The sequence below is a fragment of the Lampris incognitus genome, chromosome 2 (assembly GCF_029633865.1).
Source record: "Lampris incognitus isolate fLamInc1 chromosome 2, fLamInc1.hap2, whole genome shotgun sequence".
Classification (NCBI taxonomy): Eukaryota; Metazoa; Chordata; class Actinopteri; order Lampriformes; family Lampridae; genus Lampris; species Lampris incognitus.
In genome coordinates this window covers 66,897,908-66,919,940 of record NC_079212.1, presented here as the reverse complement: position 1 = coordinate 66,919,940, position 22,033 = coordinate 66,897,908, and positions in this window count along the sequence as shown.

The window sequence follows — 22,033 nt, the reverse complement described above, 5'->3', positions numbered from 1 at the left end:
TCATCTGTACACCATATATAGACATCTATACCTAAACACTCCTCTATTAATATATACATTCTGTATAGACATATATACCTAAACAATCCTCTATTCATCTATACACTATGTATAGACATCTATACCTAAACACTCCTCTATTCATCTATACACCATATATAGACATCTATACCTAAACATTCCTCTATTCATCTGTACACCATGTACAGACATCTATACCAAGACACTCCTCTATTCATCTATACACCATATATAGACATCTATACCTAAACACTCCTCTATTCATCTGTACACCATGTACAGACATCTATACCTAAACACTCCTCTATTCATCTATACACCCTGTATAGACATCTATACCTAAACACTCCTCTATTCCTCTATACATTCTGTATAGACATCTATACCTAAACACTCCTCTAATCATCTATACACTCTGTATAGACATCTATACCTAAACACTCCTCTATTCACTTATACACTCTGTATAGACATCTATACCTAAACACTCCTCTATTCATCTATACACCATATATAGACATCTATACCTAAACACTCCTCTATTCATCTGTACACCATGTACAGACATCTATATCTAAACACTCCTCTATTCATCTATACACTCTGTATAGACATATACACCTAAACACTCCTCTATTCATCTATACACTCTGTATAGACATCTATACCTAAACACTCCTCTATTCATCTGTACACCATGTACAGACATCTATATCTAAACACTCCTCTATTCATCTATACACTCTGTATAGACATATACACCTAAACACTCCTCTATTCATCTATACACTCTGTATAGACATCTATACCTAAACACTCCTCTATTCATCTATACACCATATATAGACATCTATACCTAAACACTCCTCTATTCATCTATACAACATATATAGACATCTATATCTAAACACTCCTCTATTCATCTACACACCGTGTATAGAGATCTATACCTAAACATTCCTCTATTCATCTATACACTCTGTTTAGACATCTATACCTAAACGCTCCTGTATTCATCTATACACTTTGTATAGACATCTATACCTAAACACTCCTCTATTCATCTATACACTCGGTATAGATATCTATACCTAAACACTCCTCTATTCATCTATACACACTGTATAGACATCTATACCTAGACACTCCTCTATTCATCTATACACGCTGTATAGACATCTATACCTAAGCACTCCTCTATTCATCTATACACCATGTATAGACATCTATACCTAAACACTCCTCTATTCACCTATACACTACGTATAGATATATATACCTAAACACTCCTCTATTCATCTATACACTTGGTATAGACATCTATACCTAAACACTCCTCTATTCATCTATACACACTGTATAGACATCTATACCTAGACACTCCTCTATTCATCTATACACGCTGTATAGACATCTATACCTAAGCACTCCTCTATTCATCTATACACCATGTATAGACATCTATACCTAAACACTCCTCTATTCACCTATACACTACGTATAGATATCTATACCTAAACACTCCTCTATTCATCTATACACTCTGTATAGACATCTATGCCTAAACACACCTCTATTCATCTATACGCTCTGTATAGACATCTATACCTAAACACTCCACTATTCATCGATACACTCTGTATAGACATCTATACCTAAACACTCCTCTATTCATCTATACACCATATACAGACATCTATACCTAAACACTCCTCTATTCATTTGTGAAACATGTACAGACATCTATACCTAAACACTCCTCTATTCATCTATACACCCTGTGTAGACATCTATACCTAAACACTCCTCTATTCATCTATACACTCTGTATAGACGTCTATACCTAAACACAACTATATTCATCTATACACCATATATAGACATCTATATCTAAACACTCCTCTATTCATCTATACACTCTGTATAGACATCTATACCTAAACACTCCTCTATTCATCTATGCACTCTGTATAGACATCTATACCTAAACACTCCTCTATTCATCTATACACTCTGTATAGACATCTATACCTAAACACTCCTCTATTCATCTATACACTCTGTGTAGACATCTATACCTAAACACTCCTCTATTCATCTATACACTATGTATAGACATATATACCTAAACACACCTCTATTCATCTATACACCATATATAGACAACTATACCTAAACACTCCTCTATTCATCTGTACACCATGTACAGACATCTATATCTAAACACTCCTCTATTCATCTATACACTCTGTATAGAAATTTATACCTAAACAATCCTCTATTCATCTGTACACCATATACAGACATCTATACCTAAAAACTCCTCTATTCATCTATACACTCTGTATAGACATCTATACCTAAACACTCCTCTATTCATCTATGCACTCTCTATAGACATCTATACCTAAACGCTCCTGTATTCATCTATACACTTTGTATAGACATCTATACCTAAACACTCCTCTATTCATCTATACACTCGGTATAGACATCTATACCTAAACACTCCTCTATTCATCTATACACACTGTATAGACATCTATACCTAGACACTCCTCTATTCATCTATACACGCTGTATAGACATCTATACCTAAGCACTCCTCTATTCATCTATACACCATGTATAGACATATATACCTAAACACTCCTCTATTCACCTATACACTACGTATAGATATATATACCTAAACACTCCTCTATTCATCTATACACCATATATAGACATATATACCTAAACACTCCTCTATTCATCTGTACACCATGTACAGACATCTAATCCTAAACACTCCTCTATTCATCTATACACCCTGTATAGAGATCTATACCTAAACACTCCTCTATTCATCTGTACACTCTGTATAGACATCTATACCTAAACACTCCTCTATTCATCTATACACCATATATACACCTCTATACCTAAACACTCCTCTATTCTTCTATACACCATATATAGACATCTATACCTAAACACTCCTCTATTCATCTGTACACCATGTACAGACATCTATATCTAAACACTCCTCTATTCTTCTATACACTCTGTATAGACATCTCTACCTAAACACTCCTTTATTCATCTATACACTCTGTATAGCCATCTATACCTAAAGACTCCTCTATTCATCTATACACTCTGTATAGACATCTATACCTAAACACTCCTCTATTCATCTATACACCATATATAGACATATATACCTAAACACTCCTCTATTCATCTGTACACCATGTAAAGACATCTACACCTAAACACTCCTCTATTCATCTATACACCCTGTATAGAGATCTATACCTAAACACTCCTCTATTCATCTGTACACTCTGTATAGACATCTATACCTAAACACTCCTCTATTCATCTATACACCATATATACACCTCTATACCTAAACACTCCTCTATTCATCTGTACACCATGTACAGACATCTATACCTAAACACTCTTCTATTCATCTACACACCGTGTATAGAGATCTATACCTAAACATTCCTCTATTCATCTATACACTCTGTGTAGACATCTATACCTAAACGCTCCTGTATTCATCTATACACTTTGTATAGACATCTATACCTAAACACTCCTCTATTCATCTATACACTCGGTATAGATATCTATACCTAAACACTCCTCTATTCATCTATACACACTGTATAGACATCTATACCTAGACACTCCTCTATTCATCTATACACGCTGTATAGACATCTATACCTAAGCACTCCTCTATTCATCTATACACCATGTATAGACATCTATACCTAAACACTCCTCTATTCACCTATACACTACGTATAGATATCTATACCTAAACACTCCTCTATTCATCTATACACTCGGTATAGACATCTATACCTAAACACTCCTCTATTCATCTATACACACTGTATAGACATCTATACCTAGACACTCCTCTATTCATCTATACACGCTGTATAGACATCTATACCTAAGCACTCCTCTATTCATCTATACACCATGTATAGACATCTATACCTAAACACTCCTCTATTCACCTATACACTACGTATAGATATCTATACCTAAACACTCCTCTATTCATCTATACACTATGTATAGACATCTATGCCTAAACACACCTCTATTCATCTATACGCTCTGTATAGACATCTATACCTAAACACTCCACTATTCATCGATACACTCTGTATAGACATCTATACCTAAACACTCCTCTATCCATCTATACACCATATACAGACATCTATACCTAAACACTCCTCTATTCATCTATACACCCTGTGTAGACATCTATACCTAAACACTCCTCTATTCATCTATACACTCTGTATACACCTCTATACCTAAACACAACTATATTCATCTATACACCATATATAGACATATATACCTAAACACTCCTCTATTCATCTGTACACCATGTACAGACATCTATACCTAAACACTCCTCTATTCATCTATACACCCTGTATAGACATCTATACCTAAACACTCCTCTATTCCTCTATACATTCTGTATAGACATCTATACCTAAACACTCCTCTAATCATCTATACACTCTGTATAGACATCTATACCTAAACACTCCTCTATTCACTTATACACTCTGTATAGACATCTATACCTAAACACTCCTCTATTCATCTATACACCATATATAGACATCTATACCTAAACACTCCTCTATTCATCTGTACACCATGTACAGACATCTATATCTAAACACTCCTCTATTCATCTATACACTCTGTATAGACATATACACCTAAACACTCCTCTATTCATCTATACACTCTGTATAGACATCTATACCTAAACACTCCTCTATTCATCTGTACACCATGTACAGACATCTATATCTAAACACTCCTCTATTCATCTATACACTCTGTATAGACATCTATACCTAAACACTCCTCTATTCATCTATACACCATATATAGACATCTATACCTAAACACTCCTCTATTCATCTATACAACATATATAGACATCTATATCTAAACACTCCTCTATTCATCTACACACCGTGTATAGAGATCTATACCTAAACATTCCTCTATTCATCTATACACTCTGTTTAGACATCTATACCTAAACGCTCCTGTATTCATCTATACACTTTGTATAGACATCTATACCTAAACACTCCTCTATTCATCTATACACTCGGTATAGATATCTATACCTAAACACTCCTCTATTCATCTATACACACTGTATAGACATCTATACCTAGACACTCCTCTATTCATCTATACACGCTGTATAGACATCTATACCTAAGCACTCCTCTATTCATCTATACACCATGTATAGACATCTATACCTAAACACTCCTCTATTCACCTATACACTACGTATAGATATATATACCTAAACACTCCTCTATTCATCTATACACTTGGTATAGACATCTATACCTAAACACTCCTCTATTCATCTATACACACTGTATAGACATCTATACCTAGACACTCCTCTATTCATCTATACACGCTGTATAGACATCTATACCTAAGCACTCCTCTATTCATCTATACACCATGTATAGACATCTATACCTAAACACTCCTCTATTCACCTATACACTACGTATAGATATCTATACCTAAACACTCCTCTATTCATCTATACACTCTGTATAGACATCTATGCCTAAACACACCTCTATTCATCTATACGCTCTGTATAGACATCTATACCTAAACACTCCACTATTCATCGATACACTCTGTATAGACATCTATACCTAAACACTCCTCTATTCATCTATACACCATATACAGACATCTATACCTAAACACTCCTCTATTCATTTGTGAAACATGTACAGACATCTATACCTAAACACTCCTCTATTCATCTATACACCCTGTGTAGACATCTATACCTAAACACTCCTCTATTCATCTATACACTCTGTATAGACGTCTATACCTAAACACAACTATATTCATCTATACACCATATATAGACATATATACCTAAACACTCCTCTATTCATCTGTACACCATGTACAGACATCTATATCTAAACACTCCTCTATTCATCTATACACTCTGTATAGACATCTATACCTAAACACTCCTCTATTCATCTATGCACTCTGTATAGACATCTATACCTAAACACTCCTCTATTCATCTATACACTCTGTATAGACATCTATACCTAAACACTCCTCTATTCATCTATACACTCTGTGTAGACATCTATACCTAAACACTCCTCTATTCATCTATACACTATGTATAGACATATATACCTAAACACACCTCTATTCATCTATACACCATATATAGACAACTATACCTAAACACTCCTCTATTCATCTGTACACCATGTACAGACATCTATATCTAAACACTCCTCTATTCATCTATACACTCTGTATAGAAATTTATACCTAAACAATCCTCTATTCATCTGTACACCATATACAGACATCTATACCTAAAAACTCCTCTATTCATCTATACACTCTGTATAGACATCTATACCTAAACACTCCTCTATTCATCTATGCACTCTCTATAGACATCTATACCTAAACGCTCCTGTATTCATCTATACACTTTGTATAGACATCTATACCTAAACACTCCTCTATTCATCTATACACTCGGTATAGACATCTATACCTAAACACTCCTCTATTCATCTATACACACTGTATAGACATCTATACCTAGACACTCCTCTATTCATCTATACACGCTGTATAGACATCTATACCTAAGCACTCCTCTATTCATCTATACACCATGTATAGACATATATACCTAAACACTCCTCTATTCACCTATACACTACGTATAGATATATATACCTAAACACTCCTCTATTCATCTATACACCATATATAGACATATATACCTAAACACTCCTCTATTCATCTGTACACCATGTACAGACATCTAATCCTAAACACTCCTCTATTCATCTATACACCCTGTATAGAGATCTATACCTAAACACTCCTCTATTCATCTGTACACTCTGTATAGACATCTATACCTAAACACTCCTCTATTCATCTATACACCATATATACACCTCTATACCTAAACACTCCTCTATTCTTCTATACACCATATATAGACATCTATACCTAAACACTCCTCTATTCATCTGTACACCATGTACAGACATCTATATCTAAACACTCCTCTATTCTTCTATACACTCTGTATAGACATCTCTACCTAAACACTCCTTTATTCATCTATACACTCTGTATAGCCATCTATACCTAAAGACTCCTCTATTCATCTATACACTCTGTATAGACATCTATACCTAAACACTCCTCTATTCATCTATACACCATATATAGACATATATACCTAAACACTCCTCTATTCATCTGTACACCATGTAAAGACATCTACACCTAAACACTCCTCTATTCATCTATACACCCTGTATAGAGATCTATACCTAAACACTCCTCTATTCATCTGTACACTCTGTATAGACATCTATACCTAAACACTCCTCTATTCATCTATACACCATATATACACCTCTATACCTAAACACTCCTCTATTCATCTGTACACCATGTACAGACATCTATACCTAAACACTCTTCTATTCATCTACACACCGTGTATAGAGATCTATACCTAAACATTCCTCTATTCATCTATACACTCTGTGTAGACATCTATACCTAAACGCTCCTGTATTCATCTATACACTTTGTATAGACATCTATACCTAAACACTCCTCTATTCATCTATACACTCGGTATAGATATCTATACCTAAACACTCCTCTATTCATCTATACACACTGTATAGACATCTATACCTAGACACTCCTCTATTCATCTATACACGCTGTATAGACATCTATACCTAAGCACTCCTCTATTCATCTATACACCATGTATAGACATCTATACCTAAACACTCCTCTATTCACCTATACACTACGTATAGATATCTATACCTAAACACTCCTCTATTCATCTATACACTCGGTATAGACATCTATACCTAAACACTCCTCTATTCATCTATACACACTGTATAGACATCTATACCTAGACACTCCTCTATTCATCTATACACGCTGTAGAGACATCTATACCTAAGCACTCCTCTATTCATCTATACACCATGTATAGACATCTATACCTAAACACTCCTCTATTCACCTATACACTACGTATAGATATCTATACCTAAACACTCCTCTATTCATCTATACACTCTGTATAGACATCTATGCCTAAACACACCTCTATTCATCTATACGCTCTGTATAGACATCTATACCTAAACACTCCACTATTCATCGATACACTCTGTATAGACATCTATACCTAAACACTCCTCTATCCATCTATACACCATATACAGACATCTATACCTAAACACTCCTCTATTCATCTATACACCCTGTGTAGACATCTATACCTAAACACTCCTCTATTCATCTATACACTCTGTATAGACGTCTATACCTAAACACAACTATATTCATCTATACACCATATATAGACATATATACCTAAACACTCCTCTATTCATCTGTACACCATGTACAGACATCTATATCTAAACACTCCTCTATTCATCTATACACTCTGTATAGACATCTATACCTAAACACTCCTCTATTCATCTATGCACTCTGTATAGACATCTATACCTAAACACTCCTCTATTCATCTATACACTCTCTATAGACATCTATACCTGAACGCTCCTGTATTCATCTATACACTTTGTATAGACATCTATACCTAAACACTCCTCTATTCATCTATACACTCGGTATAGACATCTATATCTAAACACTCCTCTATTCATCTACACACCGTGTATAGAGATCTATACCTAAACATTCCTCTATTCATCTATACACTCTGTGTAGACATCTATACCTAAACGCTCCTGTATTCATCTATACACTTTGTATAGACATCTATACCTAAACACTCCTCTATTCATCTATACACTCGGTATAGATATCTATACCTAAACACTCCTCTATTCATCTATACACACTGTATAGACATCTATACCTAGACACTCCTCTATTCATCTATACACGCTGTATAGACATCTATACCTAAGCACTCCTCTATTCATCTATACACCATGTATAGACATCTATACCTAAACACTCCTCTATTCACCTATACACTACGTATAGATATCTATACCTAAACACTCCTCTATTCATCTATACACTCGGTATAGACATCTATACCTAAACACTCCTCTATTCATCTATACACACTGTATAGACATCTATACCTAGACACTCCTCTATTCATCTATACACGCTGTATAGACATCTATACCTAAGCACTCCTCTATTCATCTATACACCATGTATAGACATCTATACCTAAACACTCCTCTATTCACCTATACACTACGTATAGATATCTATACCTAAACACTCCTCTATTCATCTATACACTCTGTATAGACATCTATGCCTAAACACACCTCTATTCATCTATACGCTCTGTATAGACATCTATACCTAAACACTCCACTATTCATCGATACACTCTGTATAGACATCTATACCTAAACACTCCTCTATCCATCTATACACCATATACAGACATCTATACCTAAACACTCCTCTATTCATTTGTGAAACATGTACAGACATCTATACCTAAACACTCCTCTATTCATCTATACACCCTGTGTAGACATCTATACCTAAACACTCCTCTATTCATCTATACACTCTGTATAGACGTCTATACCTAAACACAACTATATTCATCTATACACCATATATAGACATATATACCTAAACACTCCTCTATTCATCTGTACACCATGTACAGACATCTATATCTAAACACTCCTCTATTCATCTATACACTCTGTATAGACATCTATACCTAAACACTCCTCTATTCATCTATGCACTCTGTATAGACATCTATACCTAAACACTCCTCTATTCATCTATACACTCTCTATAGACATCTATACCTGAACGCTCCTGTATTCATCTATACACTTTGTATAGACATCTATACCTAAACACTCTTCTATTCATCTATACACTCGGTATAGACATCTATATCTAAACACTCCTCTATTCATATATACACTCTGTATAGACATCTATACCTAAACACTCCTCTATTCATCTATACACCATATATAGACATCTATACCTAAACACTCCTCTAATCATCTATACACTATGTATGGACATCTATACCTAAACACTCCTCTAATCATCTATACACTATGTATAGACATCTATAACTAAACACTCCTCTATTCACCTATACACTATGTATAGACATATATACCTAAACACTCCTCTATTCATCTATACACCATATATAGACATCTATACCTAAACACTCCTCTATTCATCTGTACACCATGTACAGACATCTATATCTAAACACTCCTCTATTCAACTATACACTCTGTATAGACATCTCTACCTAAACACTCCTTTATTCATCTATACACTCTGTATAGACATCTATACCTAAACACTCCTCTATTCATCTATACACTCTGTATAGACATCTATACCTAAACACTCCTCTATTGATCTATACACCATATACAGACATCTATACCTAAACACTCCTCTATTCATTTGTGAAACATGTACAGACATCTATACCTAAACACTCCTCTATTCATCTATACACCCTGTGTAGACATCTATACCTAAACACTCCTCTAATCATCTATACACCCTGTATAGACGTCTATACCTAAACACAACTATATTCATCTGTACACCATATATAGACATCAATACCTAAACACTCCTCTATTCATTTGTACACCATGTACAGACATCTATATCTAACACTCCTCTATTCATCTGTACACCATGTACAGACATCTATATCTAAACACTCCTCTATTCATCTATACACTCTGTATAGAAATTTATACCTAAACAATCCTCTATTCATCTGTACACCATATACAGACATCTATACCTAAAAACTCCTCTATTCATCTATACACTCTGTATAGACATCTATACCTAAACACTCCTCTATTCATCTATGCACTCTCTATAGACATCTATACCTAAACGCTCCTGTATTCATCTATACACTTTGTATAGACATCTATACCTAAACACTCCTCTATTCATCTATACACTCGGTATAGACATCTATACCTAAACACTCCTCTATTCATCTATACACACTGTATAGACATCTATACCTAGACACTCCTCTATTCATCTATACACGCTGTATAGACATCTATACCTAAGCACTCCTCTATTCATCTATACACCATGTATAGACATATATACCTAAACACTCCTCTATTCACCTATACACTACGTATAGATATATATACCTAAACACTCCTCTATTCATCTATACACCATATATAGACATATATACCTAAACACTCCTCTATTCATCTGTACACCATGTACAGACATCTAATCCTAAACACTCCTCTATTCATCTATACACCCTGTATAGAGATCTATACCTAAACACTCCTCTATTCATCTGTACACTCTGTATAGACATCTATACCTAAACACTCCTCTATTCATCTATACACCATATATACACCTCTATACCTAAACACTCCTCTATTCTTCTATACACCATATATAGACATCTATACCTAAACACTCCTCTATTCATCTGTACACCATGTACAGACATCTATATCTAAACACTCCTCTATTCTTCTATACACTCTGTATAGACATCTCTACCTAAACACTCCTTTATTCATCTATACACTCTGTATAGCCATCTATACCTAAAGACTCCTCTATTCATCTATACACTCTGTATAGACATCTATACCTAAACACTCCTCTATTCATCTATACACCATATATAGACATATATACCTAAACACTCCTCTATTCATCTGTACACCATGTAAAGACATCTACACCTAAACACTCCTCTATTCATCTATACACCCTGTATAGAGATCTATACCTAAACACTCCTCTATTCATCTGTACACTCTGTATAGACATCTATACCTAAACACTCCTCTATTCATCTATACACCATATATACACCTCTATACCTAAACACTCCTCTATTCATCTGTACACCATGTACAGACATCTATACCTAAACACTCTTCTATTCATCTACACACCGTGTATAGAGATCTATACCTAAACATTCCTCTATTCATCTATACACTCTGTGTAGACATCTATACCTAAACGCTCCTGTATTCATCTATACACTTTGTATAGACATCTATACATAAACACTCCTCTATTCATCTATACACTCGGTATAGATATCTATACCTAAACACTCCTCTATTCATCTATACACACTGTATAGACATCTATACCTAGACACTCCTCTATTCATCTATACACGCTGTATAGACATCTATACCTAAGCACTCCTCTATTCATCTATACACCATGTATAGACATCTATACCTAAACACTCCTCTATTCACCTATACACTACGTATAGATATCTATACCTAAACACTCCTCTATTCATCTATACACTCGGTATAGACATCTATACCTAAACACTCCTCTATTCATCTATACACACTGTATAGACATCTATACCTAGACACTCCTCTATTCATCTATACACGCTGTATAGACATCTATACCTAAGCACTCCTCTATTCATCTATACACCATGTATAGACATCTATACCTAAACACTCCTCTATTCACCTATACACTACGTATAGATATCTATACCTAAACACTCCTCTATTCATCTATACACTCTGTATAGACATCTATGCCTAAACACACCTCTATTCATCTATACGCTCTGTATAGACATCTATACCTAAACACTCCACTATTCATCGATACACTCTGTATAGACATCTATACCTAAACACTCCTCTATCCATCTATACACCATATACAGACATCTATACCTAAACACTCCTCTATTCATCTATACACCCTGTGTAGACATCTATACCTAAACACTCCTCTATTCATCTATACACTCTGTATACACCTCTATACCTAAACACAACTATATTCATCTATACACCATATATAGACATATATACCTAAACACTCCTCTATTCATCTGTACACCATGTACAGACATCTATACCTAAACACTCCTCTATTCATCTATACACCCTGTATAGACATCTATACCTAAACACTCCTCTATTCCTCTATACATTCTGTATAGACATCTATACCTAAACACTCCTCTAATCATCTATACACTCTGTATAGACATCTATACCTAAACACTCCTCTATTCACTTATACACTCTGTATAGACATCTATACCTAAACACTCCTCTATTCATCTATACACCATATATAGACATCTATACCTAAACACTCCTCTATTCATCTGTACACCATGTACAGACATCTATATCTAAACACTCCTCTAATCATCTATACACTCTGTATAGACATATACACCTAAACACTCCTCTATTCATCTATACACTCTGTATAGACATCTATACCTAAACACTCCTCTATTCATCTGTACACCATGTACAGACATCTATATCTAAACACTCCTCTATTCATCTATACACTCTGTATAGACATATACACCTAAACACTCCTCTATTCATCTATACACTCTGTATAGACATCTATACCTAAACACTCCTCTATTCATCTATACACCATATATAGACATCTATACCTAAACACTCCTCTATTCATCTATACAACATATATAGACATCTATATCTAAACACTCCTCTATTCATCTACACACCGTGTATAGAGATCTATACCTAAACATTCCTCTATTCATCTATACACTCTGTTTAGACATCTATACCTAAACGCTCCTGTATTCATCTATACACTTTGTATAGACATCTATACCTAAACACTCCTCTATTCATCTATACACTCGGTATAGATATCTATACCTAAACACTCCTCTATTCATCTATACACACTGTATAGACATCTATACCTAGACACTCCTCTATTCATCTATACACGCTGTATAGACATCTATACCTAAGCACTCCTCTATTCATCTATACACCATGTATAGACATCTATACCTAAACACTCCTCTATTCACCTATACACTACGTATAGATATATATACCTAAACACTCCTCTATTCATCTATACACTTGGTATAGACATCTATACCTAAACACTCCTCTATTCATCTATACACACTGTATAGACATCTATACCTAGACACTCCTCTATTCATCTATACACGCTGTATAGACATCTATACCTAAGCACTCCTCTATTCATCTATACACCATGTATAGACATCTATACCTAAACACTCCTCTATTCACCTATACACTACGTATAGATATCTATACCTAAACACTCCTCTATTCATCTATACACTCTGTATAGACATCTATGCCTAAACACACCTCTATTCATCTATACGCTCTGTATAGACATCTATACCTAAACACTCCACTATTCATCGATACACTCTGTATAGACATCTATACCTAAACACTCCTCTATTCATCTATACACCATATACAGACATCTATACCTAAACACTCCTCTATTCATTTGTGAAACATGTACAGACATCTATACCTAAACACTCCTCTATTCATCTATACACCCTGTGTAGACATCTATACCTAAACACTCCTCTATTCATCTATACACTCTGTATAGACGTCTATACCTAAACACAACTATATTCATCTATACACCATATATAGACATATATACCTAAACACTCCTCTATTCATCTGTACACCATGTACAGACATCTATATCTAAACACTCCTCTATTCATCTATACACTCTGTATAGACATCTATACCTAAACACTCCTCTATTCATCTATGCACTCTGTATAGACATCTATACCTAAACACTCCTCTATTCATCTATACACTCTGTATAGACATCTATACCTAAACACTCCTCTATTCATCTATACACTCTGTGTAGACATCTATACCTAAACACTCCTCTATTCATCTATACACTATGTATAGACATATATACCTAAACACACCTCTATTCATCTATACACCATATATAGACAACTATACCTAAACACTCCTCTATTCATCTGTACACCATGTACAGACATCTATATCTAAACACTCCTCTATTCATCTATACACTCTGTATAGAAATTTATACCTAAACAATCCTCTATTCATCTGTACACCATATACAGACATCTATACCTAAAAACTCCTCTATTCATCTATACACTCTGTATAGACATCTATACCTAAACACTCCTCTATTCATCTATGCACTCTCTATAGACATCTATACCTAAACGCTCCTGTATTCATCTATACACTTTGTATAGACATCTATACCTAAACACTCCTCTATTCATCTATACACTCGGTATAGACATCTATACCTAAACACTCCTCTATTCATCTATACACACTGTATAGACATCTATACCTAGACACTCCTCTATTCATCTATACACGCTGTATAGACATCTATACCTAAGCACTCCTCTATTCATCTATACACCATGTATAGACATATATACCTAAACACTCCTCTATTCACCTATACACTACGTATAGATATATATACCTAAACACTCCTCTATTCATCTATACACCATATATAGACATATATACCTAAACACTCCTCTATTCATCTGTACACCATGTACAGACATCTAATCCTAAACACTCCTCTATTCATCTATACACCCTGTATAGAGATCTATACCTAAACACTCCTCTATTCATCTGTACACTCTGTATAGACATCTATACCTAAACACTCCTCTATTCATCTATACACCATATATACACCTCTATACCTAAACACTCCTCTATTCTTCTATACACCATATATAGACATCTATACCTAAACACTCCTCTATTCATCTGTACACCATGTACAGACATCTATATCTAAACACTCCTCTATTCTTCTATACACTCTGTATAGACATCTCTACCTAAACACTCCTTTATTCATCTATACACTCTGTATAGCCATCTATACCTAAAGACTCCTCTATTCATCTATACACTCTGTATAGACATCTATACCTAAACACTCCTCTATTCATCTATACACCATATATAGACATATATACCTAAACACTCCTCTATTCATCTGTACACCATGTAAAGACATCTACACCTAAACACTCCTCTATTCATCTATACACCCTGTATAGAGATCTATACCTAAACACTCCTCTATTCATCTGTACACTCTGTATAGACATCTATACCTAAACACTCCTCTATTCATCTATACACCATATATACACCTCTATACCTAAACACTCCTCTATTCATCTGTACACCATGTACAGACATCTATACCTAAACACTCTTCTATTCATCTACACACCGTGTATAGAGATCTATACCTAAACATTCCTCTATTCATCTATACACTCTGTGTAGACATCTATACCTAAACGCTCCTGTATTCATCTATACACTTTGTATAGACATCTATACCTAAACACTCCTCTATTCATCTATACACTCGGTATAGATATCTATACCTAAACACTCCTCTATTCATCTATACACACTGTATAGACATCTATACCTAGACACTCCTCTATTCATCTATACACGCTGTATAGACATCTATACCTAAGCACTCCTCTATTCATCTATACACCATGTATAGACATCTATACCTAAACACTCCTCTATTCACCTATACACTACGTATAGATATCTATACCTAAACACTCCTCTATTCATCTATACACTCGGTATAGACATCTATACCTAAACACTCCTCTATTCATCTATACACACTGTATAGACATCTATACCTAGACACTCCTCTATTCATCTATACACGCTGTATAGACATCTATACCTAAGCACTCCTCTATTCATCTATACACCATGTATAGACATCTATACCTAAACACTCCTCTATTCACCTATACACTACGTATAGATATCTATACCTAAACACTCCTCTATTCATCTATACACTCTGTATAGACATCTATGCCTAAACACACCTCTATTCATCTATACGCTCTGTATAGACATCTATACCTAAACACTCCACTATTCATCGATACACTCTGTATAGACATCTATACCTAAACACTCCTCTATCCATCTATACACCATATACAGACATCTATACCTAAACACTCCTCTATTCATCTATACACCCTGTGTAGACATCTATACCTAAACACTCCTCTATTCATCTATACACTCTGTATAGACGTCTATACCTAAACACAACTATATTCATCTATACACCATATATAGACATATATACCTAAACACTCCTCTATTCATCTGTACACCATGTACAGACATCTATATCTAAACACTCCTCTATTCATCTATACACTCTGTATAGACATCTATACCTAAACACTCCTCTATTCATCTATGCACTCTGTATAGACATCTATACCTAAACACTCCTCTATTCATCTATACACTCTCTATAGACATCTATACCTGAACGCTCCTGTATTCATCTATACACTTTGTATAGACATCTATACCTAAACACTCCTCTATTCATCTATACACTCGGTATAGACATCTATATCTAAACACTCCTCTATTCATCTACACACCGTGTATAGAGATCTATACCTAAACATTCCTCTATTCATCTATACACTCTGTGTAGACATCTATACCTAAACGCTCCTGTATTCATCTATACACTTTGTATAGACATCTATACCTAAACACTCCTCTATTCATCTATACACTCGGTATAGATATCTATACCTAAACACTCCTCTATTCATCTATACACACTGTATAGACATCTATACCTAGACACTCCTCTATTCATCTATACACGCTGTATAGACATCTATACCTAAGCACTCCTCTATTCATCTATACACCATGTATAGACATCTATACCTAAACACTCCTCTATTCACCTATACACTACGTATAGATATCTATACCTAAACACTCCTCTATTCATCTATACACTCGGTATAGACATCTATACCTAAACACTCCTCTATTCATCTATACACACTGTATAGACATCTATACCTAGACACTCCTCTATTCATCTATACACGCTGTATAGACATCTATACCTAAGCACTCCTCTATTCATCTATACACCATGTATAGACATCTATACCTAAACACTCCTCTATTCACCTATACACTACGTATAGATATCTATACCTAAACACTCCTCTATTCATCTATACACTCTGTATAGACATCTATGCCTAAACACACCTCTATTCATCTATACGCTCTGTATAGACATCTATACCTAAACACTCCACTATTCATCGATACACTCTGTATAGACATCTATACCTAAACACTCCTCTATCCATCTATACACCATATACAGACATCTATACCTAAACACTCCTCTATTCATTTGTGAAACATGTACAGACATCTATACCTAAACACTCCTCTATTCATCTATACACCCTGTGTAGACATCTATACCTAAACACTCCTCTATTCATCTATACACTCTGTATAGACGTCTATACCTAAACACAACTATATTCATCTATACACCATATATAGACATATATACCTAAACACTCCTCTATTCATCTGTACACCATGTACAGACATCTATATCTAAACACTCCTCTATTCATCTATACACTCTGTATAGACATCTATACCTAAACACTCCTCTATTCATCTATGCACTCTGTATAGACATCTATACCTAAACACTCCTCTATTCATCTATACACTCTCTATAGACATCTATACCTGAACGCTCCTGTATTCATCTATACACTTTGTATAGACATCTATACCTAAACACTCCTCTATTCATCTATACACTCGGTATAGACATCTATATCTAAACACTCCTCTATTCATATATACACTCTGTATAGACATCTATACCTAAACACTCCTCTATTCATCTATACACCATATATAGACATCTATACCTAAACACTCCTCTAATCATCTATACACTATGTATGGACATCTATACCTAAACACTCCTCTAATCATCTATACACTATGTATAGACATCTATAACTAAACACTCCTCTATTCACCTATACACTATGTATAGACATATATACCTAAACACTCCTCTATTCATCTATACACCATATATAGACATCTATACCTAAACACTCCTCTATTCATCTGTACACCATGTACAGACATCTATATCTAAACACTCCTCTATTCAACTATACACTCTGTATAGACATCTCTACCTAAACACTCCTTTATTCATCTATACACTCTGTATAGACATCTATACCTAAACACTCCTCTATTCATCTATACACTCTGTATAGACATCTATACCTAAACACTCCTCTATTGATCTATACACCATATACAGACATCTATACCTAAACACTCCTCTATTCATTTGTGAAACATGTACAGACATCTATACCTAAACACTCCTCTATTCATCTATACACCCTGTGTAGACATCTATACCTAAACACTCCTCTAATCATCTATACACCCTGTATAGACGTCTATACCTAAACACAACTATATTCATCTGTACACCATATATAGACATCTATACCTAAACACTCCTCTATTCATTTGTACACCATGTACAGACATCTATATCTAACACTCCTCTATTCATCTATACACTCTGTATAGACATCTATACCTAAACACTCCTCTATTCATCTATACACTCTGTATAGACATCTATACCTAAACACTCCTCTATTCATCTATACACTCTGTATAGACATCTATACCTAAACACTCCTATATTCATCTATACACTATGTATAGACATCTATACCTAAACACACCTCTATTCATCTATACACCATATATAGACAACTATACCTAAACACTCCTCTATTCATCTGTACACCATGTACAGACATCTATATCTGAACACTCCTCTATTCATCTATACACTCTGTATAGAAATTTATACCTAAACAATCCTCTATTCATCTGTACACCATATACAGACATCTATACCTAAAAACTCCTCTATTCATCTATACACTCTGTATAGACATCTATACCTAAACACTCCTCTATTCATCTATACACTCTCTATAGACATCTATACCTAAACGCTCCTGTATTCATCTATACACTTTGTATAGACATCTATACCTAAACATTCCTCTATTCATCTATACACTCGGTATAGACATCTATACCTAAGCACTCCTCTATTCATCTATACACCATGTATAGACATCTATACCTAAACACTCCTCTATTCACCTATTCACTACGTATAGATATATATACCTAAACACTCCTCTATTCATCTATACACCATATATAGACATATATACCTAAACACTCCTCTATTCATCTGTACACCATGTACAGACATCTACACCTAAACACTCCTCTATTCATCTATACACCCTGTATAGAGATCTATACCTAAACACTCCTCTATTCATCTGTACACTCTGTATAGACATCTATACCTAAACACTCCTCTATTCATCTATACACCATATATACACATCTATACCTAAACACTCCTCTATTCATCTGTACACCATGTACAGACATCTATACCTAAACACTCCTCTATTCATCTACACACCGTGTATAGAGATCTATACCTAAACATTCCTCTATTCATCTATACACTCTGTGTAGACATCTATACCTAAACGCTCCTGTATTCATCTATACACTTTGTATAGACATCTATACCTAAACACTCCTCTATTCATCTATACACTCGGTATAGATATCTATACCTAAACACTCCTCTATTCATCTATACACACTGTATAGACATCTATACCTAGACACTCCTCTATTCATCTATACACGCTGTATAGACATCTATACCTAAGCACTCCTCTATTCATCTATACACCATGTATAGACATCTATACCTAAACACTCCTCTATTCACCTATACACTACGTATAGATATCTATACCTAAACACTCCTCTATTCATCTATACACTCGGTATAGACATCTATACCTAAGCACTCCTCTATTCATCTATACACCATGTATAGACATCTATGCCTCAACACACCTCTATTCATCTATACGCTCTGTATAGACATCTATACCTAAACACTCCACTATTCATCGATACACTCTGTATAGACATCTATACCTAAACACTCCTCTATTCATCTATACACCATATACAGACATCTATACCTAAACACTCCTCTATTCATTTGTGAAACATGTACAGACATCTATACCTAAACACTCCTCTATTCATCTATACACCCTGTGTAGACATCTATACCTAAACACTCCTCTATTCATCTATACACTCTGTATAGACGTCTATACCTAAACACAACTATATTCATCTATACACCATATATAGACATATATACCTAAACACTCCTCTATTCATCTGTACACCATGTACAGACATCTATATCTAAACACTCCTCTATTCATCTATACACTCTGTATAGACATCTATACCTAAACACTCCTCTATTCATCTATGCACTCTGTATAGACATCTATACCTAAACACTCCTCTATTCATCTATACACTCTGTATAGACATCTATACCTAAACACTCCTCTATTCATCTATACACTCTGTGTAGACATCTATACCTAAACACTCCTCTATTCATCTATACACTATGTATAGACATCTATACCTAAACACACCTCTATTCATCTATACACCATATATAGACAACTATACCTAAAGACTCCTCTATTCATCTGTACACCATGTACAGACATCTATATCTAAACACTCCTCTATTCATCTATACACTCTGTATAGACATCTATACCTAAACACTCCTCTATTCATCTATACACTCTGTATAGACATCTATACCTAAACACTCCTCTATTCATCTATACACTCTGTATAGACATCTATACCTAAACACTCCTCTATTCATCTATACACTATGTATAGACATCTATACCTAAAAACACCTCTATTCATCTATACACCATATATAGACAACTATACCTAAACACTCCTCTATTCATCTGTACACCATGTACAGACATCTATATCTAAACACTCCTCTATTCATCTATACACTCTGTATAGAAATTTATACCTAAACAATCCTCTATTCATCTGTACACCATATACAGACATCTATACCTAAAAAC